Source organism: Perognathus longimembris, chromosome 12 (genome assembly GCF_023159225.1).
Source record: "Perognathus longimembris pacificus isolate PPM17 chromosome 12, ASM2315922v1, whole genome shotgun sequence".
Lineage (NCBI taxonomy): Eukaryota > Metazoa > Chordata > Mammalia > Rodentia > Heteromyidae > Perognathus > Perognathus longimembris.
In genome coordinates, this window is record NC_063172.1 from 18402762 (window position 1) to 18410887 (window position 8126).

The following is an 8126-nucleotide window of genomic DNA, read 5'->3' on the forward strand; positions in this document are numbered from 1 at the left end:
ACACGAATTATAAAGATAATGATTATGTGTATACGCACAAAATTAGTCTCTTTAACAATTTAATTACATAATGTTATTTAGTGGGTCTTTTTAAAATACTCAATCCTGAATTGCTTTATGACATAATTCAATTTTGGCTTTATCATACTGTGGGCTCTGGTATGATTGTTTGTTCCTGTTCATTTGGTTCTTAACCTTGACTTCAAACAACAAAAATAATAACTAAACAAAAAGAGAAATGGAATTAATATATACTAACACTCCAGAAATGATATTTCATTCAAACTTTCCGAATCTTTGTAAAATAATCAAACACGAAAGCAAGACTGATGATTAAAGGGGTGTTGAGTCTCTATGATTAAAGACAAAGCAGCAAAACATAAGGCATTGTCGATATGAATGGCAGTTTGTGGTATTTGAGGTTATAAAATCTACATGACTGTCCTGAAGTCCCGCTTGATTCTCATGGTAAAGTATACTAAACAGGGGCTGGGGATACGGCCTAGTGGCAAGAGTATTTGCCTCGTATACATGAAGCCCTGGGTTCAATTCCCCAGCACCACATATATAGAAAATGGCCAGAAGTAGCACTGTGGCTCAAGTGGCAGAGTGCTAGCCTTGAGCAAAAAGAAGCCAGGGACAGTGCTCAGGCCCTGAGTCCAAGCCCCAGGACTGAAAAAAAAAAATAAATATATATATATATATACATATATATATATATATATTTACTAAACAAGTCTAAACAAGTCTATCACATTTCTGTTTTGTTTCTTATCTGCCAGTCACCCTGACTCCACTCATTTATTCTGCTTTACCCTACTCCTTCTTCATGGACCATAGTGTTGTGTTTAATAAAGTTTTGGGCAGGGAGACAAACTATAGGGAAGAAAAAAATCTAGTGACAGAGACAAATGATTTTTACCCTGCAACTTTCCTTTTCCATTCATTTTCTTGGCTCTATGAATAGGTGGATATCAGGTTATGAAATAGCTGTCATTTGTCAAATGCGTGCTCAGTGTCCGGAATGGGGACACCGTGAGGTGCACATGAGGGTTTCATGAGAATGAATGGGGGTTGACAGGACAAAAGAGAAACCCAAGTGGAGAAATCCCAGAGCTGAGTCCTCCCTTAGAACTACACTGTGTATCCTTGAGTGGGGAGGGAACATTACCCAGCATCCATGGTTCTGTAGCATCATCTCCTGATCTTTTATCAGTCCTGATCTCTGGTATAGCCACACATGTCTAAAGGGTACTGTGTGTGTGTGTGTGTGTGTGTGTGTGTGTGTGTGTGTGTGTGTGAATATAATATAATAATAATAGCGCAAAAATGTTTTAAGGTCTCATTTTCAAAAGAGACGTTAAAAATCTGAAAACTGAATCTGAACATGTCTGTGAGATATCGTATGTTATGTCTTACTTCTTAGATGACACAGCTTTGTTTTATGCTACCGTTTTCAAAGTTCATATTTTCTTTTCAAAGAAGTATAGAATGTATTTTCAAAAAATGCTAATTTATTTTAAACAATTCTGAACCAACCTGTTGCATTGGAAGTTGCCTAAATTGTACATTATTCTAAAAGGAGACACATCTTTCCATAATTCTTCTTCAACTGAATATTATAAAGGTTCCAGCAAATTTGAAGCAGCATGTTTTTCTAGAATGTAAAAAAAATATTTTCACTGGTAAGGATGTGGTTACCTTATAATATACAAATATCTTGTCTTAGACAATAACTTACTCATCAAAAAAAATATAGAGGGAGATCTTTTTCTCCATGGGAAAAATCTCCATGTTTGACTTACTCAACCAAAAGAAATCTCCCAAATTATAAATTCTCAGAGCATTCAGATCACAACATGTTTAATTTCATGCAGGCAACTACTTTTTCTTATGTGGGATTCTTTTTCAACATTTCAGAGCTTCAAAGTGCCAATTTTAACTTTATGACCTGATCAGAATTATTTTGTCTTTGTGACTATACCTTTCTACTGGAAATTTCCTTTAAACAAAAAAGCAAAATTTGAACTCCACTAAAAGTAAAAGTTTTGATTTAAGACTGTCAGCTTTCTATGATAAAGTTGTCAAATACTTCTTACTTTAACACAGCAATGTGTCCTTTGAGGAAGATACAAGTAGGACAAGGGCAATCTTGATATGTGGACATTTACATAAATGGCACCATCTCTCAGGGTCATCTGTCTAACTACTATGCGGCCTTTATAAATTTGGACCACTATTTTCATCCTCTCATGTTGTATGCAGTTGCGAAGCATTATGATCATCAACTTCCATCTCTAGATTATCTGAATGATTCCATGTAAAATATTTAGGCTTCATTCCTTCCTTTCCACCCACAATGAAGGCCTGAGTTTGCTGTAGGTTTATAGTAGAGATCAGAGTCAAACATATAACCAAGTTAAAAAAATTTGTAATCACCTGCTTGTTGCTTATCCTTCATTGTTACTTTGTATGATACTGATGTCAGACTAACTTTGTTGTAAGTTATATTTGGGTATGTTCTGACTTGCTCCTTTTTGATTTGGATAGCTCTGTTAACTATTTTCAACTCTAGAAAAAGAAAATAGCAAGCTAACTTTATTAATTGACTCAAAATTCTCAGTGTTGAAACTATTAGAAGCTAAGTTTCTACAGAGAAGGAACTTTTGTCTGCTATGTTCTGCCATATTTTCAAACCAGAACAGAGCCTGGAAAACTGCATAGGTTGATTGTACCACTGAATGAATGAATGAAGCACTTGTTAAGTTGTTTTGTTTCAGCAAGAGTCAAAAAAGAATTACACATGATTTCATGAAAGTGTCTTCTCCAAAGGTCACTTACAAAATATGTTAGGTTGGAGAGATGAAACATTTAATTTCGTTTTGTTTACTAACTCTGATGGATTAATAGTGACATTCTTGGATACTGTATTGAGAAGATTCTTGTAGCTCCTTCAATCACTGTGAAAAGTCTGTAATCACCAGTTGATAATGTCAGCTGTGGGGACAATCATGACCCATGTAACAAATATTTATGCCTGCGAGAGAATCCCACCTCACTTGAGTTTATTCTATCCAGATTTTCCTGTTTGTGAGAAGGTTTCTCATGCAATAGAAACGAATGTGTGCCATCCATATATCTTGATACTAAGATCCTAATATTTGTATAAGAATCAATTTCACTCCTCTTCCTATAATTTCTGGCATATTGATATATCATCAAAACAACAATAACAACAACAAAATCACTATCTTTCTCTGGAAACTGAAATTCCATTACCAAATTGCTCTATTAGCAAATGTGAAGGTGCCTAAGATTTTCATTCTATGCTACCAGTTGCAGAAGAATATTAGCATAATTCACTTTCAACTACCACAGTTCCAGGCCTCCAGACTCATTTCAGCACAATTCCAAAGTTCCAGGGTCGTTGTCCAAGTCTTTTGAAACCTGCTTTTTACAATGAATTTTCTTTGTATTTGTCAGAATGAACAAAACTGATTTTTGTCAGCTGTCAAAGGGAGCAAGATGCTGGGGGTGCAGGAAGGAGGGGAAAGGGAGGAGAGAGCTTTTCCATACTTTCAATTCTTCTAACAAAAACAAATGATTAGACCATTAGTTGTCTGCTCTGGGAGAGGTTTGTATTTCCAATATTGCATAGCACACTCATATCAAAGCAGATTGGAAGCAGTGCTAGAGTCAACAGGAACATTGGCAGTTTCTCCTGGTTCAAGTGAAGCCAACAAACTTTTGGCACCTTGGAAACAGCAGTCTAAAAATCCTAAATCCTTAAGTGTTGCCTCCCACTTAGGTGGGATCAAGTGATTTTATCTGGTTTTCTTGACGTTTACAGAGGAATCCTGGAATGTGCTGTTCCTAGGTCATGTTTGTGAGTGTGTGATGTAGATACAGCCCCTGTATTGTACTGAAAAGGCTCCTTCTATATTGTCCTGCGGAATGATTGAGACTATTTATTTAATATCGGGGCTGAGTCTCCTTTAAATTAAATAACTACCACTTAGGCCAAAATGGCAGATCACAGAGTGGTTTATATAACCATCTGAGCCTATAAATTCAGACCAGTATTTTTTTAAATCAGAATTAGAACAGCTTTGCCAACTCAACTTTCCCTTAGCAAATGTTATTTCTATGACACTTGAAGTGTTTTTATTTCCACGGAAATTGACTCAGACTACATGAAGCAGCAGTACATCTGCATGTCTTAGATATGAAAAGTATTTTTCCTTCTTTTTTTGTGGGGCCTATATTTCATTTGTCTTTTAATTATGCATGGGTAGACATGGTTTGACTCCCTCGAAGGTTTCTCCCTCCTCCATCCACTACCCTCAACAGCAAAAATGAGCTCTGAGATTTGAAAATACCCAACTAGAGAAGAGATAAACAGAAAAGCAGAGGCAATCTGATCTGCTGCTATTTCACTGGTTTTCCTTTGTGACTGTATTGTTTATCTTACAAAAATGGATTGCGTGAATCCCAGGTAGACATTGACCATGACTGTGAAGTTTATGGTGGAGCCACAGACATAGAGGCTTCTTGAGTCTAATTAACTAGCTTCTCTGTCTGCATTCGATGGTGGATTCTCCTGTAGAGGCTGTGGTACATGAAAGCAGTGACCCATTGACTTTCCCAGTCATTGCAAATAGGCTTTGTATTGCAAAAGTATTTGAAAATCTCCTTGGAAATTCAGATTCTTAATTCTCACCTATGGTCCAGTTTCCTAAGGGAAACACAGCTACTATCTTCAGCATAGTTGCCTTCATTCTTAATGGTGAACACACAAAAAGGAAGACAAGGACACTACCTTACCCATGATGATATTGTTAAGTACGTGGTAGCATAGTGACTTCAACCTGTATGCACAAGTAGTGCTACATAAGTTGATAAATTATTGAAATCCTTCAATATTTGTTAAGTGGCTATTACCCCCAGGAACTGAAAGTGCCTTATTTCAACAGCAGGCCATGAAATTAATATTTGAGACCATCTTCCTCCTCATTATTTACAACTGCAGGGTTCATACTAGGCACCAGAGTTCCTTTTTGACTCTTCTACTTACTAGGACATTTCTAGGGAGACTTCATTCTCATGGCTAGAGAATTTCTTTGGTGGTTAACCATCAATTCATATTTTAATCACATATTTTGAGCTCTACTTCCAAATACATAAGTGCATAGTGGCCACTTCATTGCCAAGTACATGGCTGATGAAAGCACAGTTAGACCCAAGGAAAAATCCATCACCTTTCATTCTATATTCAGTTCCTTCTCGTACTTTCTACTCTGAACCATGATTTTTGTTCATCTTGCTACCATTTGTCCAGTCATCTAAGCATGAAATTGAGTCATTCCTGACTCCTTGCTCTTCCCATCCCATTACTCATTCAATTAGCTGCATTTTACTCTTAAGTTTATCTTGCATCTATTGTTTGTTTTCCAATCCCACTGCCACCTCTGCAGACTCATTACTTCACTTTTAGACTAATGATTACCTTCAACATTTTCATCATCTTTACTCTACTTTTTCCTTCATGCTACCTCCAGTCAAACCCTTAGAAAGGATTGTTATGATTATATTATGTTTCATCCAGTTAAATTTATTGATTTTTTCATTCAGGAAATCCATCATGCATTCCCAGAATAGATGGTAGTCATTGGAAGTTGTAGATTCTTGTGCATAATGTGGTCTGTTCCTTTGGATGGTTTTAATATTTTTTCCTCATCTTTTTGTGTTTTTAAAGTTTGATTATGATATGTCTGAGCAAAATTTTCTTTGAGCTTATGTGGGCTAGAGTTTGCTAAAGTTTTTAAATCTGTAAATTTATGAGTTTTTCCAAATTTAGGGAGTTAGTCAGCTATTGGTTGTTCATAAGTTACTTATTCCACTATCTCTTCCTCTGTCTGTGGAATAACCTAACATGTGTATGATCAAATGGATGTTTTGACATGGATTTCTAAGAATGATTATTTTTATAAGCCTCTATATGTCTGCTTGATCAAGTTTTGACTTTTTTCTATTGCTCTTGGTTTCTTTTTATGGTCCTCCAGAAGTGCTTTTTATTTTGTTTTGTTTTGTTTTTGTATTTATTCTAGAGCTCTAGTTGTAATCAAAAGAAAAGTTGGATCATAAGTTGGTATGTGGTCTTCTTGGAGAACTATCCGTCCATATTGTTTTCTGGCCTCCAATAAATAGCATTCTACATTGACAACTTCCAAATGAATACATACAACTTGGATCTTTCCTCTGCTTCTCTAGATATGTGAAGCCACTATTTCACTGACACTCCCAAATTTAATGTTTAACAATCCTTTTAACATAAACTTGTTCAAAACTGAGCTCAGGTCCAATTACAAGCCAAGTTGATTCACGCTTCTTATTTCTTTGAAGACCTTTTGAAACACTTTTCCTTCAAATGTCATGTCAGAAACATTGGCAAATACTATTTCCTTTTTGCCTCACAATATTTGACTATATTTGTCACACACATTTCCTTTAGAACTACCTTGCCCATGACATTGTCCTGTCTCATGTGCTTTATGTTTCCTGAAACTGGGCTGATATGCTTTTGAATGTCTGTCCCATTAATAATCCACCATTCCCAGATGCCTACGATATTTGAGATTATTTCATTGCTAGGAATTAACTTGTGATATTGATATATAAATAACTGAAAAGGAGTAGTCTATTTTACATAACTGGACTCTAACTTATAAATAAGTTAGAAAATTAAAAATCCTAGTGTCTTTCTAAAAGGAATGGGATTCTGTCCCAGCACACAGCCTAATGATACTCCTAAATTAAAGTTGTTTTTAGTAAAGATAGCTTCACATAAAGTCATCATCATATTTCAATTAAACTGGTCTCCATGGTAGCTTTTTTAAATTTATTAATTAAATTTTGTTGACAAGGTGTTGTGCAAAAGGGGTACAGTTACATAATAGGGCAGTGAGTACATTTCTTGTGATATCTTACACTCTTGTTTTTCTTCCCTTCCCTAGATCAGGTAGGCATATACAATACCCAGTGTACCAAAAACATATATAGTAGCCACGTGGCATACGCCAAAGGAAATTCACCTAGAACTTTAAATATAATGTCAACAATAGAGTCTGCTTATCCTTGTCTTATATGATCATACATACATAGCTGTTGAGCTATTGTGATCCACTGATAGGTCTATTTTAGACCTTTTTATGTTTAGTAGTTGTTTGGTTTTAGATACATAATGTAAGGTCACTGACACAAACCTGTGGACAATATTTGACAAGAAGTTTTTTGTTTCACAGACCTGGTCTCTACTGTCCCCCTCTTCCCCCACCTTAACAGTCATATACCAAGAAGACCATGCCCTTTTGTTCTCTGTGTTCTAGGCTTGTCTCGCTCAACATTATTTGTTCAAGTTCTGACCATTTCCCTGCGAATACCAATATTTTATCATTTCTAATTGCTATGTAGTATTCCACTGTGTATAGGTACCACATTTTTTGGATACATTCATCTGTAGAGGGGCATCTGGGTTGTTTCCATATTTTGGCTATTGTGGATTGTGCAGCGATAAACATAGATGTGCAGATGTCTTTTTGATATCCTGAGACCTGTTGTTCAGGATAGATGCCTAGGAGTGGTATGGCTGGGTCATAGGGTAGGTCTATGTTGAGTTTTGAGAAACCTCCATACTGTTCAAAATGGTTGTACTAATTTGCACTCCCACCAACAGTGGAGAAGGGTTCCTCTTTCCCTGCATCCCCTCCAGCATTTGTTGTTGCCTGAGTTCAGCGTATAAGCCATTCTAACTGGAGTGAGGTGGTATCTCAGGTCTTTTTTTTTTTTAATTTGCATTTCCTTTACTGCCAGGGATGTTGAACATTTCCTCCTATGTTTCTTTGCCATTTTTATCTCTTCTCCTGTGAAGTCTCTCTTTAGCTCCTTTGCCCACGTAATAATTGGTTTACTGGGCTTGGAGGGTGTTAGTGTTTTGAGTTCTCTGTAGATGACAGATACTAGGCCTTTGTCTGTTGCTGTGCTGGTGAAGATACTTTACCATATGGTTGGCTGTCTTTCTAGTTTGGTGTCTATGTCTTTAGCTGTGCAGAAACTTTTTATTTTGTAGT